Source organism: Cuculus canorus, chromosome 1, assembly GCF_017976375.1.
Source record: "Cuculus canorus isolate bCucCan1 chromosome 1, bCucCan1.pri, whole genome shotgun sequence".
NCBI lineage: Eukaryota > Metazoa > Chordata > Aves > Cuculiformes > Cuculidae > Cuculus > Cuculus canorus.
The window spans coordinates 150,476,123-150,496,406 of NC_071401.1; the positions used below are offsets into that span (position 1 = coordinate 150,476,123).

Genomic DNA, 20,284 nt, shown 5'->3' on the forward strand with positions numbered 1-20,284 from the left:
GATCTCTGCATTTCTCATTCCCCCTGCAGTTAGGGAGTGATGCTTTGAATGTGGCAGGTGCTCTCTGCTACTGACCCACTAAGCAGCAGGCATGGAAAGCCAGGCTGCCTTCAGGGTTCTAGCACATTAAAGCAACCTTTCCTCTATGCTTGCCTGTTTGGTTACCTTAGTGGATAGATCAAGCATTTGTCTGATGGTTATTTACCATTTGGTTTCCAGCAGTGTTTGAAATTCTTGGGATTGCCTAGAGCTGGGTTTCCTATTATCTTCCTTTATTGAAACGAACCTGGTTTTGAGAACCCTTAAATTTTATTTGTAACTTCTCACTGTCACAGGATGTTTTTCACTGTGAATGCAGACAAAAGCAGTACCTGAAAGGGGCCTACAAGAAAGCTGGGGGGAGACTGTTCACAAAGGCTTGTAGTGATGAGGAAAATGGGTATAAACTGGAGAGGGGTAGATTTAGGCTAGACATTAAGAAGAATTTCTTCACAGTGAGAGTGGTGGGACACTGGCATAAGTTGCCCAGGGAAGCTGTGGCTGCCCCATCCCTGGAGGTGTTCAAGGCCAGGTTGGATGGGGCTTTGGGCAGCCTGGTCTAGTGGGTTGTGTTCCTGGCCATGGCAGGGGGATTGGAACTGGGTGATCTTTAAGGTCCCTTCCAACCCGAACTATTCTATGAAATCGCTGTGAGTTGGAAGATGGGGTGATGAGTTTGAAATATTTGCTGCAGAGAGGGTATTACAAACAGAATGATTTTTGGACAAGGGAACTGTATTATTAGTTCCTAACTTTCACTAATGAGTTGTAATACTGGGTGTAGCTCTTCATAAATGTTTAGTTGATAACTTCATCTTCTCACCAGCTTGGTTGAAAGATGCAGCCCTGAAGATTTGACTCTGCTCTTCAGTTGCCAGAGGGCCCATTCACAGGCAGGCACTGAACATCACAAGCCTCCTCTGCCCTGTGTTCGCAGCTATTAAGCCCTCATGCTATGCAATGATTTCTTTTTTAACCCATCGCTCACTAGTTCCCACTTCTCTTATTCTACCTCTTGGATTTCTTTGAACAGACCTTTATCAGGATCTTTTTCTGCCTGTCTCTGAACACTGCAACCAAAGACTGACTCTGTATCAAAGCCTACAGGACTAATTTATCCTGTTTTGTGCTTGTGTCATGTCTGATTTTGTATCTTTTAGAAGAGACAGACTCCCAGTCATTCCTGCCACCGCATTGGGCTTTACTACCCAATTGTGACTTTGAGGCATATTTTCTTGATTTTTTTTTTAATGGGTATAGGTGACTGTGAGCAGCTGTAGCTGTGGTCTAAGACTTTGCCTCTTACTTGTGTACCTCTTATACTTTAAGTTTCAGTGAAATGGTTTTGCTTTTCTTTGGACATTTATGACAAGAAATGGCAGTGTAAAACCTAAAATGGTATTATGTTTTATTTTAATTTCACTGAATGTGACATTTCTCTAAGTTAAAGTGATTTGCCTAGCTAAGTATATAAGCACTGTGTTGGGTTTTTAAAGTTAGGGAAGGTCTAGTACCATGTAGCGGGAAATCACATTTTATGTAACTGAATATAATACAGTAAAAGTTATTTTGAGTCTTTCCCATACTATTAAGAAAAAATTCCATTTCATGGTTATGACCCAAGAGCCATAAAAGTCAGCCTTCTGATGGCACTGGCTGTGACTTTTATTTTTAAAATGTAATAGCTAGCTAAAGAGTGGAATTCTTGCTAGGTCTTTGTTGTCTATAGCTGCTTTCTCCCCAGTTGTTAATAGTGGTATAAAGTAAGTGCATTTACTGTTCGGATTTCTTGTTGTAGTACAGGATGAGGAAAATCTTGTGGCTAGGTCTATATACTAGTCTTCACGAATGGCTGGAACAGAAAACCTGTTTTCCTTCATCCCAGAAAGTGTGTATATTGGAAATTAATATTAGTCCCCTTCTTGTGATTTAGATTATAGCAGGGCTGCTGCCGGAAGCAATTGATGTTTCAGACACAAAAATTCTCCTTTGTCATATGCTTTTGCTCCTCTCGGCTGTATGAAAAAGTGCAGTAGATGGGGACTGAGTGACAGAGCCCTAAAAGCTGAAAATTGATGAGCTTATAGCTTTTTTGGGGGCGGGAGGGGAGGGGTGAATCTGTTGTGTGGCACACTGTGTTAATTGTTCTGTGAGATGATATTTGAACCTCCTGAACGCAAATATTTTCTGTAGGTTTGGCTGTTTGTGTCTCAGAAACTGCTCTCTATAGCTGAATGTGAAGACAGCACTGAGGCATGGGGATGGATATGTCAGCTATTCCCACTAAACAGTGGTGATGTTGATGATAATAGCTTTCATGGAAATAATGCATATGTGGATGGGAGGTTGAAATGCTGCTAGAGACATGAACTAGCTGATTTTGAAGCTGTTGTGTACTTAACTCTCCCCAAACATACAACTCTTCCCCCTCTCTGAATCTCAGATCTCCAGCTCTATTTCAGGACTTGATTGATCAAAAACTTCCTGAAATAAGGGAGAAGGCTCAAGGAGGGTGTTAAATTTGGATATTCAAAGATGTTAATTGCAATAGAACCAATTTCTTGATGAGAGCTCTTCTCCACAGAGAAGTCATCTCATCATTGTAGAAACACCACCATAATTAACAGGAGCTGAAGCACTTACTGGCAGCTCATCAGAGATAGAGGCCTAAGTTAGTACATATCCAGATGTTGGTATCCCCTTCTCTCACAGGAATTATATATTGAGGCTCAAAGATGAGATGTCTGCCTCTGTTTTTGCCTCTCTGTTTCTGCTCTCTGAATAGTGAATGTGCAGTTCTGCTGTCCAGTTATTGCAACCCATAATAAGTGATTAAGTATCACTTTGCTCAAAGTAACCCAGAAGCTTTCCAGAGTGTCAAAACAAAAAAAACCTGAAGAAGTGGAGAGGGCAACCTTTCTCCTGTGTCTCTCCTCCCTAGCTCTTTTTCTCTCTAGTGTTTTATGTGCAAGGCTTATGCTGCATGCTTGGACACTGATAAAATACATGCTATGTGTCTGCCTCTGAGTGGGAAACAAAATGAATTTGACTCTTACTTTCCAGAAAGCAGACCTAGTGCAGGGCAAATCAGAAACCTGTTCAACTGGATAAGGTGGTTGGTGGTTGGAAGGGTTGCAGTGCAATTAGTGAGAAGGATCTTTTGCCTGAGATGGTCACAGTTCAAATTCTCTCCTAGGTCTCTAGCAGTCATTTGCTTATGCACGTCACAAATACGTTAAACTTAGAAAGTTAAACCCCAAGAAAGACTTAATGTTGGAATAGAAGTGGTGCATATCAAGTACACCTGCACAGATCAGGAAAACAGCAGAAACATTTGCACAGAGAGTGAAGCCATTTGCCTTATTCCAGTTATTTCTAACATTTTGCCAGTGGTTATGAAATGAAGATGCACAGAAGAATGCTTCAGTAGTAAATACTGTCTCTTAATCAGTACAAACGAGTGATAGAAGATGATTATAAGAGTAACTATATTTGTCACAAAGGATGCAGGTTCCCTCTTTAAATCTGGTCTGTGCAGTCCTTCTGCTTTAACCTTCTTCTCAGCCTTTTCCCCAACTCCTACCTAATGCTGCCAGAATTGGAAATCTGTCCCCGTTCCTACCTAAGCGACCTACTGCTCAGCGGGCCCCTTGCCTCCTCAGTCCTTTTCTGAGCCGGGCAGATAATTCTCCTTACATAGGAGAATTCAGGGATAATTCTCCCTGAATGTCAGGAGCATGTTCTGGGCTTCTGCCCTGCCCTCCTTCTGCACACACATCCCACTTCTCCCCACTTGTTGCTAGTCATGGAAAAGCAGGAACAAAAGCAAGTGCAAGCATGTGTGCAGAGCCCTGTACAGAAGCAGAGACGTCAATCTGAGCAAATCCTCAGCTTTGGCACAAGCCTGTTTCCATTTTGAGTGCCAGTGTTTCTTTGCAGCTTATTGTCCTTCTGCTGCAAATGGGACTCCGGAGATGGAAAGTCTCTTTTCTGGTCTTACTTCAGCCTTACACTGTACCTATGATGACCACCCCAAGCACCAGTACATATTACATCATCCATAGTCTGGTGGGAAATTGGAGTACCTTCTGGTTCTAAAACTTGCAGGGAAGCTTTGTTGCCTGAAACCTCTTGAAGCGGAGGTAAATAGTGGTATACAAATGTCTCTTCTTGCATGAGACAAAGCTTTCCCCTGCTAAGGAGCCAGTAGGTTCCAACAACCGTCCATGGTATGCCATGACTGTGGTCTGCGCATGGCCTAGAGGTCAGACCCAGGACCTTCTAGGTAGCACTCACACCTACCTGCAGCACAGTGCTGTGACCTCCCTACCACGTGCCTGGTAATGGCTGGAGGAGGAGTATGTATGTGGCAAGCCTTGACTTTGCTGAAGGCTGTGCTGGGAGAAGAGATCTATGCTCCTACCCCAGACCTATTTATCCTGGTGTCTACAAGCACCAGCTCACAACGTGATGCCTGAGAGAAGCTAGGAGTGCAAGTAAAGGTTGAACTCATTTGGGTGGGTTTTGACTGGCTCTGTCATTCCAGGATGGGGGAGTGCAAGAACTGTAGGAGGAAAGTTGGATGAGAGGGGGTGGTTAGGGGTGGATTTTACATATGCACAGGCATGTGTGCCTTAATATATTGAGTGTGTTGGAGGTGAGGAACTAGAAAAAGAGAAGTTATCTTAATAAGTCTGAGTCACTGAGGGAGTGGGGGTGGTGGCAGAGAACTCTTAGTGTGGTGGGGATTCATAAACTGAGGAAAACCCTGTGAAAATTTTGCATGGGCTGAGCTGTGGTTGGAGGGTTGAGGAGGAAAGCGATGAAAACTGCTGTGCCAAGCTCTCATGAAGAAACCCTCAAGCTCTTAGCAATGCCCACTTATTTCATTATGGTGCTTAACTCACGAATTTTGTGAAAGCAGAGTGTACAAACTTTCTGAGTGACTGGAAGTCTAATTTCAAATAAACAGCAAATGAATAATGCTTACTGGGTAAATCTTGCATGGTTTTCCCCTTGGCCCTTGACCACCTTTTCCTAGTTCAGATACAAACTCAGATGAAGCTCAATTGTTTTAACTCATTTTCTTTTTAAGGTCTTTCAGCTATGAATCTCTGCACAAATCTGGAGGTGGGAGGCTCATGGGGTCTGAAGCAGAAGAGATAAACCCCGTGATGTTTTACTGCTGATTTATGCACTCTGTCAGCCTGGAATACACATTATAAGAAGTGGCTAGCAAAGCCCCTTGGGATTCCAGTGTGCACCTCTTCAAAAAAGAAGCCCTTGTGGAGAAATGGAAAAAACAAAGTAGAAGGGGAGAGGAAACTTAAGTTGAATTTAAAAATTGCTTTTCTGAAGAACAAGGACCATGTTCCAAGGAAAAGAAACTTCTGGCAGAGGGTAGCTTAATTTAAAATAGGAATTTGTAACATCTACATCCAGAATATGAATGAACCTTAGCCGAACTTTTACTTAATGCAATTTTATTCACTTGTCTCTTTCTCTTTGTGGGCCCAGCCACATGTGCGTAAGTATCCCCAGAAAGGGCTGCCTGAGTGCTGTTTCCAACCATCCTTGGAATGAGAAGTAGCACTAATGTCAAGAGGGTCCAAATCCTAAGAGATTACAGTTTGGCAGAGCGCAGACTAGCGTAGGCAAAGTTTGCATTAGTAGAGTTGGATATTTGAGTCTCCACCTGAATTACACCTAATCTCTGAACTTAAATAAAAAGTCTGCTAATGTAAGAAGATGTATTTCTAAAAGAGTGGGGGAAGCCTAAGCTGCAGTCCTGATAAATAAAGTAAGAGCATCCATACCTGCTGGACAGCTAGAGGACCCACATGCAAAGCACAACAATAAGGCAACTAATTGTAAAACACACTGCAACAGCAGCTGCTTCTCTGGAGCTGACTTGCCAGAGCTGCTGGATCTTTCAGCTAAGTGCAGGCAGGCCCAGGTCCTGACTTAGCTGGACATCAGTGGTCCAGCTGCATTCAGAGTTGTACCCTTGTCCTCTGGAGGCAGGCTGAGAGTTGCAAAGTTTTCTGTGAGGACCATGATTCATGTGCCAATGAACAGCTACTGAAGATCCCTGGGTATGCCCAAATGATCCTGAAACTGATGCCTGTGCTATGGTGTGAAATTTTCTGTTGAGATATGAAAGAAGGATTACCTAGTTATTTCAGTTTCAGCTAAACAGGATCTTGATTTGCTTCCAGTGTTGCATACGGTGGGAATTCAGCCTCTTGAGATTCCCCTTCTGCCTGTTCTTTCCCATCTTGTCAGTATTAGTTTTGTAGCCCTTTCCTTCCATGCGAATGAACGAGATAGGACCACTCTTTCTCTGGATATTTGTTTCATTAGAAACGGTTATGAGGGGACGAACAGCTCCAGAATCTCTGCATTTAGCATACATATATGTCTGCTGTGATGGAAAGCATGGTTAAACTGTGCATACAAAGCTAGATGACTTTATTCTTCCACCCAGTGTCCTTTGCCACTTCAGTTCTTTGTCTCTTTCAGACAAATACATGGGCAGGAAAAAAAAAAATTAAGTAGGAGTTATTACCTTCTGAAGACGGGCTGAAGACCATCTGAAACAAGGTTTGCTTGTGACCTATGTAATTCTGGCTTCTAGAGGTCTGGTCCATAGAAGGGAAAAAACTTGCTTCATGTTAAAAGCTCAAGGCCACTGCAGACACCGTGTCTTTTTGGTGTTTCCTATATGACTAGCTTTCTTTGCTTTCAATTTTCAGCTTTTGTCTCTGAAACATCTTTTCAGGGCTATCCCCTCACTAATGGTGTTAAAATTGCACTGCATTAAGTGTAGTGAGGTAGGACAAAGCTGACATTGGGGACTGCTGGAGTGGGAGGTGTCGTGAGAACTGTTGGAAAGCTTTCATTTAAGGTAATTGGGATTAGGTGTGTTTGTCATTGTAGCGTTTAGCTCTCAAGCTGTGTTATGCTACCTGTTGCTTTCTGTCTTGGCTCTGCTGCTTCTCCAATCTGCTGAATCCAGAGAACTCTGAGGCCCAATGCACCTCCCTGAATCATGGTGGCTGCTTCTGCCAAATTCCATATTTTTGACTTGAAAAGCTCATAGGAGCTGTGGAGAAGGGGAAAGACTAGGAAAGGAGGGTTGTCAGACATATTCTCCTCTTTTTTTTTTCTGTTTTGGGGGGAGGGAGGGCTAAAGGAAAGAGAGAGACTGAGCAGTCCATAAAGGAAAGTATTGATGCCAGCTTATTTAACAAGCAAAACAGATAAAGATTAGTGTTCCTATGGCAACTGGCTACCAGCAGAGGCACCTCAAGGATTTGGAGGGGGGCCGAAATGATAAAATGGTTCAGCACAAGGCCCCAACATTTGGATTAAAATGACCTCCTCCCCGCTGCAGCAGCATCATCTCCTTTGATGAAGAACGAGATTTCTGTGTAACTGACACTAAAGGCAGAGGACAAGTTCTCCACTTATAGCTAGGCCATAGAGTCACGAGGCAGAGTATTTTACAGATGTTCCTGAGTTCTGTTCCCTGTCTGTGTGGATTTAAGGAGAGGAGTGGGAGATGGAAGGACCTTAGAAGCTAAGTGGCAAGTACCAAAGGGGCATTGGTTAAGGCTTGTGTGTATTGTCTAGTGGTCAACACTGGGAGGTCCTAGGAGCCACAACTCCTTCTCCCAGATCTGATAAAGCCTGAAAAGCAGCTTTCTTCTTTGGTCTTCATGTCATACAATCTCAAAATCAAGGGTTAAGTGTATATACAAGCTTGCTCTTTCAGCCAAAGCTTAAAACATCAGTTTTGTTTGTTTGGGATTTTTTTTTGTTTGTTTTTGTGGGGGGCTACAGTGCTGTAGTATCTCCAAGAGCCTGGGTGCTTGGTGCTTGTGTTTGTTGTCTGCTCCAGCCCTCCTGCTGAGAAAAACGTCTCTCACCAGGTATTGTGGTTTTTCCGTTTGGAGTTAAAACGCCAGAGCATGTAGTCATTTGATTCTGGGAGTGAGAGGAGGCTGAAGGAGGTTAAATATAGCTTTTGTTTAGATCAGCACAGCGTGGAAAATAACCATCTTTCTCCAGCCTCAAGGTTCTGTATTGGAGGTCCTGCTGAATGGCTCCCTGATCAACTCCAGGCTTGGGAGGTTGATTGAGTGATTTCCTTAGTTGGATTTTGATTGTTGATCTCACTTTCTTGATTTTTATTTCAAAAAATAACTCATAATCATGCTTTTCTGTCTACTGGAAGAAAATGCCTCACACTGAAAGAGTTGTATTTGTCCTTTGGCAACTGGTAGTTGACATAGCTCCCATCAGAGCTCGTGTTACTGCTGAGCAGTAGACACAGGGCAGCATTCCCTGCTCATCCTGGGGTGTGCACACGCACACACACACCGGCTCGTGCAGGCAAGGGTGCGAGAGAAAGTCTGTCAGTCAATCTGCTAGTGAAACCTGAAATTAGGTTGATTTTGGTATTCATGGAGTAAATAGAAAGTTGTGGGCTTGTCCTGGTGGAAAGAACTGTCTTGTCCGAGTTACGTGATATAATGTGTGCCTGCCTTCATGAGCATTGGCTCTCTAGGGTTAAACTACATGGTTTGTCCCAGGTTAGGAAATCACATGGAGAGTGAGTGAGAGGAAAATACTGCATGTAGCAGGACTGAGGCATGAGTAGAGCTTATAGGCATATAAATAGCACAGGAGATGCAGGGGCTTTATTCCTGATAAGAAAACATTGTGTCCAAGATTTTGATAGGCTATAGCTGTTAATAAGAGGACCTGTCCTAGCATAGTTAAAAGTGGAAAGGGTGGATGGGGAATGAACGGGGAAGGGAAAAGGGGTATGAGATGGGACATAATTCAGGAACATGATGAAGAGAGCATTTCAGCCTGGAGAAGGTTGATACAAGAACCTGAATAGAGTTCAGGAAAATGAAATACTTGTATAATGAGGAGGTTTGAAACTGAGGTGGGGGGAGAAAGGCACAATGCATGCTGTGTGGGTAGGAATGAAATGGGGGAGTAGGAACTGAACAGGATAAAAGGGGAAAGGAGGCATGGCTAGTGGAGAAAATGAACTGCGTAAGAAATGGAGAGATTTGTAAAGCAATGGGAGGGAGGAGGTTTAATGGAGAAGGTGGAAGAAGAAAGGTAGGCAAATAAAAGAAATGTAATGAGAACACCAAATTAGAGAGGTGTGGGTAAGACACCAAAAGGTAGGAGCAGGGAGAAGAGGAGAAAATGTCCTATTACCTAGGGAAAGCAAAAGTTTCTAGAAATCCGTAGCATTCATTTTAAAGTGTGGGTGTGAGCCAAGGTTAATTGGAGAGAGCTGTGGACATTAAAAAGCTCAGAAAAAAACAATTGTGCAATAAAAGAAAAATGTGGGAAAAGGAAAAAATATAAACAAGCCAAGGTGACAGTGTATTACTTTGTAGACACTGTGGCATCAGGAGCTCCTCAGATAGACATGTTCCTGTAAGCTCCCATATCAGCTTATCCTTGTGTTCCCCCGAACCTGTAAAAAGCCCCATCTGCATGGAAGTAGCTGGCCAGGGCACAAACGCCTTTCCCAAAGGAAATAAAATCTCAACAGGTACAGGGTATGCCAGGGTATGCAAAGAAAATTGCCCTGCATGCTGTCTCTGCCTGTACATCTGCTACATAAATTTAGGGTCAGAACACACTTTAATTCCAGTTTCTAATGTCTTCCTGCTGTTCATAGAATACCCTTAACACTTGTAGGACTGCGTACATTACGTGTTTTTGAATAATTTATACAAAGGCCTGACTTTGGTGCTAGGAACTAGTGCTGTCCTCAAGAAGCAGATGTGATCTCTATCTTGAGTGGCTGACAGACTGAAACATACAGTATGTGACCTTATTAATGCCCCACGTTTGTCCTGTGAGCAATACCGAAACTATCCTGGGAGGGAGCCTGTTGTCTTTCTTTTGCTTGTCTTGTCTGACCTGGGGCAGCCATGAGAAGCTGTGGCAGACAGAGCTGTAGGGAATAGCCCATTAGCTGGAGCTGCCCAGCCGGTAATGGCAAAAACCAGGAGAGCGTATGGGATTCTCCTGCAAGTCCATAAGACTTCTTGCAGCAACAGTGATGTGCCTAGAAATGCCATCATTTATGCCAGACCACACTGAGTCTTGTGCTATGAATAAATTCATGAGTATAGCCTATGGCATATTATTTCTCCCTTGTTCTGGTCCGCTTGCAAAACAGCGTATTAAGAACAGCTGCGATACCTACCTTAGGCACTCACTTGTGGCTGAACACTTTTAGAGAGAGGGAAGTGCTAAATATATGCCCTGGTTTGTAAGTGTCATAAATGAATTTTTCTGGGGGGGATGCAGCTATTCAATCCCTCTGCTTACTAGACCTTTTATAAATTTCCCATTTATGGCATTTATATTCAAATATTGACCCAACAAAGTAAGTGGTGCATGGGGCGATGCCTCAGGGGTCCTCAGTCAGACAGAGAGTCTGGCAGACTGAGCCGTTTGTGTGGAGTTTAATACTGGCAGGAGTGTGTTTCTAAGCAAGGCTTCCTTTTCTCAAGCTTAGTTTCAGCCTACTTGATCTCTCACCTTGCCCCTTCTGAATTCCACTCAGATTTCTTCCTATAAATGTCACCATTGGAAGCAAATTTTAGTGCATTGCCTCTCTGACATACTTACACTTTCAATGGGAAATTACTTTTCCCCTTCATCTGGAAACCTTCAATTTCTATTTTCTCTGTGTACTCTGCACTTGGATTCTGAATTACTAGTAACTTCAGCCCTATTTCATAGAATGGTTTGGATTGGAAGAGAACTTAAAGATCATCTTGTTCTAAACTCCAAGTAAAAGGTGTTATATTAGAACTGCATCTGAAATGCAGAATTTCAGTAATGGGCTGAGCATCAGTGGAAATCAATCACGCCTTTGGCTAATCTACAGAAAAATGCCTTTCTGCTTGTGTGCCTGTCAAAAACACCGTTATTTAAATGTCTGAAAGGATGCTGGGAAAAAAAACAATAGGGATTTAAAAGCAAAATAAGTGTGGGGAAATAAAGGCTTGGGTGGGCCTGTGGTGGCCATTTGATCCTGCCTCTGTGATTGCAGGTAGACATAAACCAGTTACACAGTCTGAATTTGTAGGAAAAAAAAAATGTAAACTTTCTTGTATCACCAATAATAAGGAACTCTCATAACTCTGTAGCAGGATTAAGCCATTTAGCTCAATATTTGAAAACCTTTCGTGCCACAAGGACCCATCAAGAGAGATGTTCGTCTTTTCCAGCCTCCTGGGCTCCTGCACAAGTGGGAATCTGGAGGTGAAAATCCTCAGATGATCCTGTCATCTGCTATAAGGAAAGGTAGAAAAATACCAATGGCTTCTGTTGATCTAAGCTTGTGGGAAAGGCATTTCTGATCCTGGGTTGGTGATTGATTCAGTCATGGGTGTATGAGCAAGATACCAGTCAAGCAGCTGAGGGTTTGACCATGTGGTTAACGGCACCAGTGCTCCCTGCCCCCAAGGTCTTAAATAGTGTATTTTCGTTGTAAGGAGGACAATCAGCATGGAAATTAAAGGAATGTGAGATGGTGTTTCCAGCCTATGACATCCATTAAATCTATTAAAGTGAGCCAAGAGTTATAAAGAAGGTTAATTTGTTCTCTTACAGAATCTCAAAATAATAGCATAATCTATTGAGACTCCTAGCACTTATCCCTGCTAAACTGCCTCCCACTCTTTTGGTGGCATTAACTGCTTTGTGCAAGCATAACAAAGATGGGGAAGGTCAGCCTCTGCCTGATCCCTGGCTTTCTACAACTGTAAAGGGAACCTGCTTCTTTTCATCCCTAAATAGGTTTTACCAGTCCCCAACTGGTATTAGTACAGCTGCATGTGAAGTATCTATCATCTTAATTAAGAGTGCTTCTGGTTTGTATTGAACATGGTCTTGTTTAGGGAAACTCTCTTGTTTGTTTTAGATGTTAAATATTTAAAGCTTCCATTTTGGTGTGTATTTTTCGGTTGATGAGAGGAAAAACTGCATGTTTCTCTTTTGTTTCCCCATAGTGTTCTTGCCTTCCAGCACTGGTTAGGTAAGCAATTTTATAAAAGGAAGTTTTTTTCTTTCACTCCCGATGCAGTTTTTCTTGGTATATTTGAGCTCCAAGTTTCTCAAGATCAATCCTCCACCTTATGCAGATCTATGGAGCTTTTTTAAGAAAAGTCTTCCTCCCACTCCTCAAACTTATGTGGCTTTGTACCACCGTTCCTGCTGTGCACCTGCTGCCTGTCGCAGAGCTGCATGGAGGCTTGGCTTAGGTTACTTCTTTTTCCTGTTCCCTGTGGTCTGAGATACTGCTTTTGTATCATGAATGGACACTGTCTGTGTGTGATGACAGCTCTGCTGTTGTAAATTGAGAGATACAAATGGTTTCTTCCTATTGGAAGTACCAAATTTTCTCAATTTCAATATTTGATTGAGAATTAGGACAAGTGGTTGTTTCTTTTCACATAGTTGTACTCCTGCAGTCTAAAATGGCTTTCAACCTGCGATTACCACCAAGAAAAAGTATGAGAAAGACCTGAGTGCATGTGGAGGCTCATCATCTCTGAAAAGGGAGGTATCTGCTCTGAGGACAAAACCAATTCTAAAATTTAAACAATCAGTATGATCTGCAAAGTGCAACTGGGCAAAATGATTAAGACACAAAGAGGTACACCTTTGCCCCAATCCAGGAGCAAGTAATTTCGGACCCTACACTGTGTAGCTTTTTGGAAATGGAAGACAAAAATGCGCTGAGAGCAATGTGTGCCTGTGCCTGACTTCCACAGCCAGAGGCAGATATGCTCCAAGGAAGCTTTCTAATGGTGTTTCTCTCCTGATCAATGGCAGAAAATACCACCTGGCTCCTGAGAGGCAGGTTGTTCTTTGTATGCTCTGCAGACTGAGTCGAATGGTGAGGTGAGATGTGCGGTTTGGTGAGCATGCTTGAAAGTCTGGATGAATTATGCAAAAGTAACTTCTATACTGTAGGACTGGAAGGGACAGTGGAGAGGCTCATAAGCAAGAAAGTGTAGGCAAAAGGCAACTGTATGGTGGAGTAACATGCCTCCATCAGCCTTTGGTGATGGGCCAAGCAAGACTGAAGGTTTTCCAGCTGGAAGCCAACTTCTGGCATATCCAATCAAGGACAGGTCAGGAGATTGCCCCAGAAGTGTCCAGAACCAAGCAGTGATGAGGCTGGAGGTTTTGCTGCTGACTCAGTGCCTGAGGCAGCCTGCGCCTCCTGCCAGCCATGCAGAGGCAGCTGTGATTCCTCTGCACTCACTGACTGACAGCCTTCGCCCTCTGAGCTCCTGAGCATGAGCACAGATGCTTTGCAGAGATGCTTTGGTGCTTAGCGCAGTTGGGAGTTTTGCTTTATTCTCTGTCTAGCTCCCACACGCCGTGCTCCGCAAAGAGATCTTCTCGTGATGCTTTTCACTCCTATCGGCAAAGACCCCGGCACCAGCTAAATATTTTGAGCTTCACAGTTGCTGCTAAAAAAAAAAAAAAAAGTACAGGCTTTTAAACTGTGCTTTGCAAACTATGCCAAAGGTTTCATAAAGGGGGTATTTTTAGCAAGTCATAAAAATATAAAGTACCAATCTTATTTTATCCCTTCAATCTCTGCAAAATTAATTGAAAGCATTTTACCTAGCTCTCCTTTTACTTCCCTGACTTTCAGAAACTAGCTAACTTTAGGACCCAGAAGGGAAGGCGTCATCAGATGTTGGCAAATGCTGGCCATGTTGTGTGTCTATTTATAGTAGGTGTGTTTCTAACCACCTTGTCATTCTTTTCTTAGCATCAGCTGGACGAGCTCAGCTATCAATTATCCATGAAGCTAATCATAAAACAAGGAAAGCTGTGCAAAGCCAGTGCTCAGAGGAGAGAGAAAAAGGGGAGGTGGATGACAGGATAGAGAAAGACGAGATTTTTAGGAACTGGAAAAGATCCTTTTGCTCAGCCTGAAAACCTTTATTATCTGTAATAATTATTAATAACAGGGGTGCCTGCACAAAGTCATTATGACTGCTTTCAGCTGATATGTCCCTCCCAAATGCTATTTCCCTCATCTATTTTCATTGTGTTGGCAATCAAAGGCAGTGGGTTCCCCCCCACTTTGTTTTTAATAGACATAAAGCTGGGTGTTCTCTTCCCCCCCTCACTGTCCTGGGTTCTGGTATTTTGGTTGGTAATAACAGGTTCTAGTTTCTCTCTGAAAAACTGAGCCTGTGTTTTTTCTCACGCTTAGTGATAGCATGTCTATGTTTGTTTTTTCTTTTGTCTCCTTTTCAGAGAGGATTTTGCCTGTAAGGACTCCGATGGGAAGAAGGGAGAAAGCAAAGGGATGTCATTCCACTCCTTGACAATGACAAAGCTGATTGTCAGCTATTTATCTGTCTTTTTTTTTTTTTTTTTTTTTTTTTTAGGCTTGTCTTTGCCACTTTTTTTTGTCTAAGCACAGGGGAAGCAGGACAGCATGAACTCTGCTATTGACAGCAGCTCAGTTTCTGCCACCATCTGCCACCTAATCCACTTCCAAGGAAGGGTCTGACGTCTGTGTGCATGTGTGTGCACATATACTTTCCCCACGTAGCCATACATCATTTCAGCAGACCCATATTGACCAGCTCATAAGCGCAATTGCTCTTACAAGAATTGGCCTTTGATACTTCTTTTCTTCCTTCTGCTTTAGATTTCCCTGATTCAGTTTGACATATTGTGGTGGGAGGCAGGGGAAGGGGCTTATGAGTTGAAACTGGAGAAGATTTCATCAAAAACTGAACACCTCTCTGATTTTCGTACTTAGCCTGCCTCTCTGAGGTGCTGGACTTTCTTTATTTATTTTTTTTTTGTTTTACTTTTCCTGGAAGTTATGAGTGTGGGATGTATGGATTTCTTTTGCAAAAGCAGCAGGAAACAGAACAGGTGTAAATTGTCTGTTCCAGGCTCCTTGGATAGCTGGTAAGTGGGCTATTGCAGGGACTGTTGGATTGTCAGTGACATAATGGCCAGTCTTATTTGACTGCTGTCTGCAAGTACTGAAGCTGTTTCAAGCCTTCTGCATCTTCTTCCTCTAATAGTACATGAAAAATAGTTTTCATGCATGATGCTCTATCTGATGATGTTTTTAGATGCACTGATTTCAACAAAGTTCACAGTGCTGGATCGTGTTTGCTCAGAGCGTTCAGTACTGTGCTTAGTGCTGTGGAAAAAGGCATGAGAATTAAGATGGGGAAGGAAGAAAGCCTTTGCGAAGGATGGAGGGATGACACAATGTGCATTCAGAAATGCCGGTTAATTTGCTTGTAGTTATAAGTTGTGCCATTTTTCTGGGCTGGAAAACAGTAGCACTCTACTGCTGGGCAGATCTCATGAGGACATTGTGTTTTCTTCCTCCTGGATGCCCATGGATAACCCTTTCCTCCCCATTTGAAAGGGTATCCATTGCAAAAACTGGGTATCTTTCCTGGCTAAGGAGGAAGGAATAGAACTCCCTTCAAAAGTTAAATAGTCTTTGGAAAGATGTCCCTGCTTCTGCCAAACAAAGGACCAGGAATTCAAGTTGTGTGCTTGTTGTAGAGTTCTGTCGTGTAACACAGTTTGACTCTGAGCCGGGTGATTAATCTGGAAAGACGGCTGTTGTCTGCAGGGGGCTTTAGATGGGGCTCAGTTATAGCTCTCACAGGTTCCTGTGACATTCTGCGTTGTTTTGTTGTCGGATTTTTCACCCCTCCATCTAACTCTGCAGACTCTCTCCTTCATTTCCCAGGCACACACTAATGCCAGGAAGTTATTTGCCCGTGTGACCTTCACAACAATTTCTGCATCATACTGAGCGTGGACCAGAGGAATCCTGCTGTTCAGTTACACTTGCTTTCATCAATCATGCTTAAAAGAAAATAAAACAAGAAAAATAAGATCACATACTGTATGATGCTGATTAATTAGGGAAGCAAAGAAACAAAATAATGTTAATTGGAGATAGATTTCTATTCAAAAAACCTAGTTAACCGGCAATCTTTGCTAAGTGCATTTTAGTCGTCTTTGAAGAGAAAAATGACTTTTTAACTATGAGAATACTTGTGGAGGTATTCAAAGATAGATTTATATTCATACCATATTGACATATATTGATGAAACAAAAACTTCTCTCCCTTTCCCACTGCAGAAAATTGCTTTCATTTGTCACTTCTAAAGGAGGCAAGGGAATAATTCTCCACCCTTAGCTAGCAATTTAAGAGTGATCTGATGAAGATAGAATATTTCAGACAATCTATTAAAGACCTTGTCTTCCATCCCTAGTTTCAGCTCCTCTGTAGGATTGTGTCTTCTTCACAACAAGAGAGTTAGAAGCTTTAGGTCATTTTTGAAAGCGGGTCCCCCAGAACAAAGTAATAGCTGAACTAGCATAACTGTGTGATGCTGTAGTTTCATTTAGAGACGTTGTCTTTCACATTTTGTACTTGTCTGTGTAGGGAAGATGACATTGTGCACATAGAGGAACTGGACTTCTGAAGTCTTTTTTTTGCTTGAACATTCAGTTGAATTCTCAGTGAAATATAGGTCTACAGAGCAACGGAAAAATGGTAATAAGTTTTGTGTGTGAGAATTGTGCCTCATTGGAAATTCATAGTATTTAGAAAGTCTTCTCTATGTTTGTTTTCCCGTAGAAATTATCTTCTAATGACTACTGATTAATACTGATATATAGGTCATCAAAGATAAAAACAAAACTCCTTTCACTGCTGAAACTTCTCAAGGGAAATAGAAAGCACTCCCTTCAGTACTAGAAAGTTTAATGTTTTGTTGTTTTCCAGTTTTCTCTCTCTACTTCCCTTCCCTTCTACCATTCTCTCTAAGCACAAGGACTGTATAGACTTTGCTCAACATTCCCTTGAGGTTTTGACAGACCTACGCAGGGAGGGGTGAGGGATACCCTTGGGCATAGGCATTCCCTTTGTGCCTGTAGCCAAGGAGTTCAGGAGGAAAACTGGTGCTAATGGGAGGTACAGACTGATCTTTCAGTCAAAAGCTTGGAAAATTCCAAATAAGCTCCTGGAAAAGCATGGATGTTTGAACCACATCCAGATGTTTTAGGATTCAGTTTCTGAGAAGATTTCACTCGTATGAGCAAAGCAATCTTGTCTGAATGCATACTTTCAGAAGGCTCTTTAGTCAGCTTATTACAGTCAAGCTTAGCCAGCATTATTGATGAGCTGAAACACGAACTAAAGCCAAAAGCCCAAACAAACCAAAACCTGAGAGTCAAGACTCCTTTCCTTGCAACACTGGCAGTAACTGTTGGAGAAAAGGAGCAGCAGGGAGTGCTGAACATGCTCCTGAGTATTGCAGTTGGGAATTATTCTGGGGCTGTGTTACCTGTATCACCTGTTTGGATGACTACAGCTAGGTGTGCTAATCTCTGTGAAAATAAGTGCTTCACTGCTACTTTTGACTTTATTATCAAAAAATAATACGATTTCTGAATAGACCAGTAAACTAACTTGCTGAGCCTGGGTGCGTACTTATTTTTGAAAATGGTGTCCCTTTCAAATCTATTTATTTGCTGAACTTTTAATTTCAAATTAACTTTGAAAATGCAAATAATAGGAAGTGACTTTTTTGTTCCCCTTATTTTGAAAATGGTGAATATAGCCTGTGTTTTCTTGTTTCTTCATCTGTAAGATGCATATATATGTTTCTTATGGTCAGCATTTCATAAACTGTTTTTAGGCTGAATATTTTTAACAAGTTTAGTCTCCTCTGAACAAAGGTGATATCACAGGTCAAAGTAACTGCAACTGTATAGGCACTGGAAGGCATTTTGTTCCACCTACTCTATGACTGAAAGTCTGATTTACCATAGCTCCCTAAATGTGATAGTATTAATTGCTCTACGCTAGGAACTCTTGCGTCAGTCCTTAATTGCCCAAAACTTAGATTTATGCTACAGTTTTTTTTGTTGATGTTTGATGGTTGTGGGTTTTAGTTTTTTGTTTTGTTTTGTTTTTAAATTGAGGAGAAGTAGTGATTGGAGATACCAGTGAAGAAGCTGGAAGTCTGACAGGAATCTTTAATTTAGGCAAAGTATAGTTTAATTCTGCTTGTATTTTCATATTTGAAAATTTGCAGACAGTGGTAATTTGAAGTCAGGATGGCAAGCTCCTATTTGTGTGTCTTTATGGTGATTTTGAGGCAAACTTCAGTTTTCCAGTATGATTACACTTAATTTCAAGTTGTTAATCTCCTGGAAATATAAATATAAGAATTTTACATCGGGAGCAAAACGTTACACCATACTACTTCCTCCTAATACTCTGCGTTTTTATCTACATGTGCTTGGTTTATATAAAGCAACTTGAGAACCCAAAGGGTGGCAGATCACCTACACCGGATGATACTCATCTCGGGTTACCTCAGGGAGTAAAGTGTGTCATAGCAGAGGTAATGATGAGGACATGTGATATCTCCTGAAAATTCAGCAGCTGTTCATGACAATTGACAAAGCACAGTGTGGGATCAACCTTCAAACTGGAGCAGCAAGGTCCCGGAAACTAGAAGACAGGCCAGCTGCCTTCTTGCTGCAGGGGCCTGAATGAGAATCTCGGGATAGCATAGTGCAGTGGCTGGCTAGGAACAAATCTAGGATCAAATAGCCATTGCATTTGACAGGAGGAATCTTACACCTGTTAGACTGTGTAAGAATGAAGTTACACAGACGTGATTATACATGAATGCAGAATAATGACTGTGTAGTGCGGTAGATTGGAGTGACTAGGTTTTTCAGAAGACTTTAAGTTACGTGTCAGGACTTGGAGTACGCATCATGAAATGGTGACAATAACAATCAGAAAGCGAGTATACTTTCTGCTAGCTCTTATCTCTGGTCTTGCCAATGAAATGACCATTTTTAGATAGTAGGTTCTTAAATTCCTGTTTGTTTGGTCTGAAGCAGTACATACGTTTTATATCATACTCTGGGGGTGGATGAACATAGCTCATCTGGGTATCCTTGTTCTTTGATTTCTGGAAAATCTGCGTGCAGTGGGCTGCTTCATCAAATGTTCCTAACACTTAAATAGCCTCAAAAAAACCCCAATGCAACCAAATCCTCAAAACTGAGCACAGTCAGCACACGTTCTCTTAAAATTCCAGCTGAATATTTGTGCCCATTCAGAATGCTGCAAGCGCGTGAAAGTGTGCGTATGCAGAGTGCTGTGGCTTTGTTTAAATGAGTCCGGGAGCAGCTGTGTAGTCTGCAACTCCTGAATGCCACCACAGTCCCCTGCTCTCAGCACTGATGTTAAATGGCAATCTAACTGAACAAGGGAGAGGAAGAACTCTGTGAGCTTTAGAGCTTGAGCACCTCCTTCTTTTAGGTGGTTGATCCCTTTGCATGCTGGTATCAGCGTACAGAGGTAAAGCTGAACGTAGAGAGTTTCATCTGTTTGCCAGCCTCTGTGTTCTTTTGAGAAGAGGAACATTTCGTAGGCCTGTCAACAAGGCAGTTTCCATTTGCAGTAAATTCATATTTGAGAAAAGGGAGGGGAGGAAGTATTTGATGGAGACTGTAAAGGATGATGAAAGCTTCCAAGTAGATTTCAGTGTGCCAGGGACTATGTATCATGGCGACATTCTCTAAATGTCAGGTAATGTGTGCTGGCAGAAATGGTCTGAATTCACATATAGTGATATGCTCTGAAGCTGTGGGGTTCTCCAAGGAATAAAAGTCAGTATGGATATTTCAGTGAGAATATCTAAACAGAGTGTTACTGCAGCTGGAAAAAAGGGGAAGGGGGTGGGGAAAAGGGGGATTTATAAAGAAAACAGAGGCGGTAAGCTAGAAATCCCGGTTTAAGTGGGTATCTCGGTTAATCCAGGTCTTCTGTAATTTCTAGGACATCAGTCTCTCCAGTAATAATCTTATTCTACTTTAAAATAGTTGATGAAAGAGAGTACTTGCACTGTGATTAATCAAAAGCAGCACTGAGGTAGGAAGCCTTTGCCTAACACCTACTCTTGCCTCGCCTGCATAGATCTTGAATGAAACTCGCCAGGTGTTTCCATATTTACTGAAATTCCCGTAACTCAAGGTTTTCCCTCGGCTTCAGGGTAGAAAATGTTGGTCTAATCATTCTGAATTGTGAATGAGTCACTGGAGTCCTTTGGCTAGAGAGGAACTCCCACGAGGAGCACA

General features: G+C 42.2%; 1 protein-coding gene across 8 annotated transcripts in view; it reads left to right on the top strand.

The window, feature by feature from the left end:
• Positions 1-20,284, top strand: part of DGKI (diacylglycerol kinase iota) — a 229,154-nt gene that overhangs the window by 22,241 nt on the left and 186,629 nt on the right. Inside the window, exon 1 of one of the 8 annotated variants that reach the window (XM_054080486.1) lies at positions 15,029-15,048. The exons of the other annotated variants lie outside the window; for them this stretch is intronic. The gene's annotated coding sequence lies outside the window, so the exon portion shown is untranslated. Of the gene's footprint in view, positions 1-15,028; positions 15,049-20,284 lie in introns of those variants that run through there. 8 annotated transcript variants of the gene reach the window in all.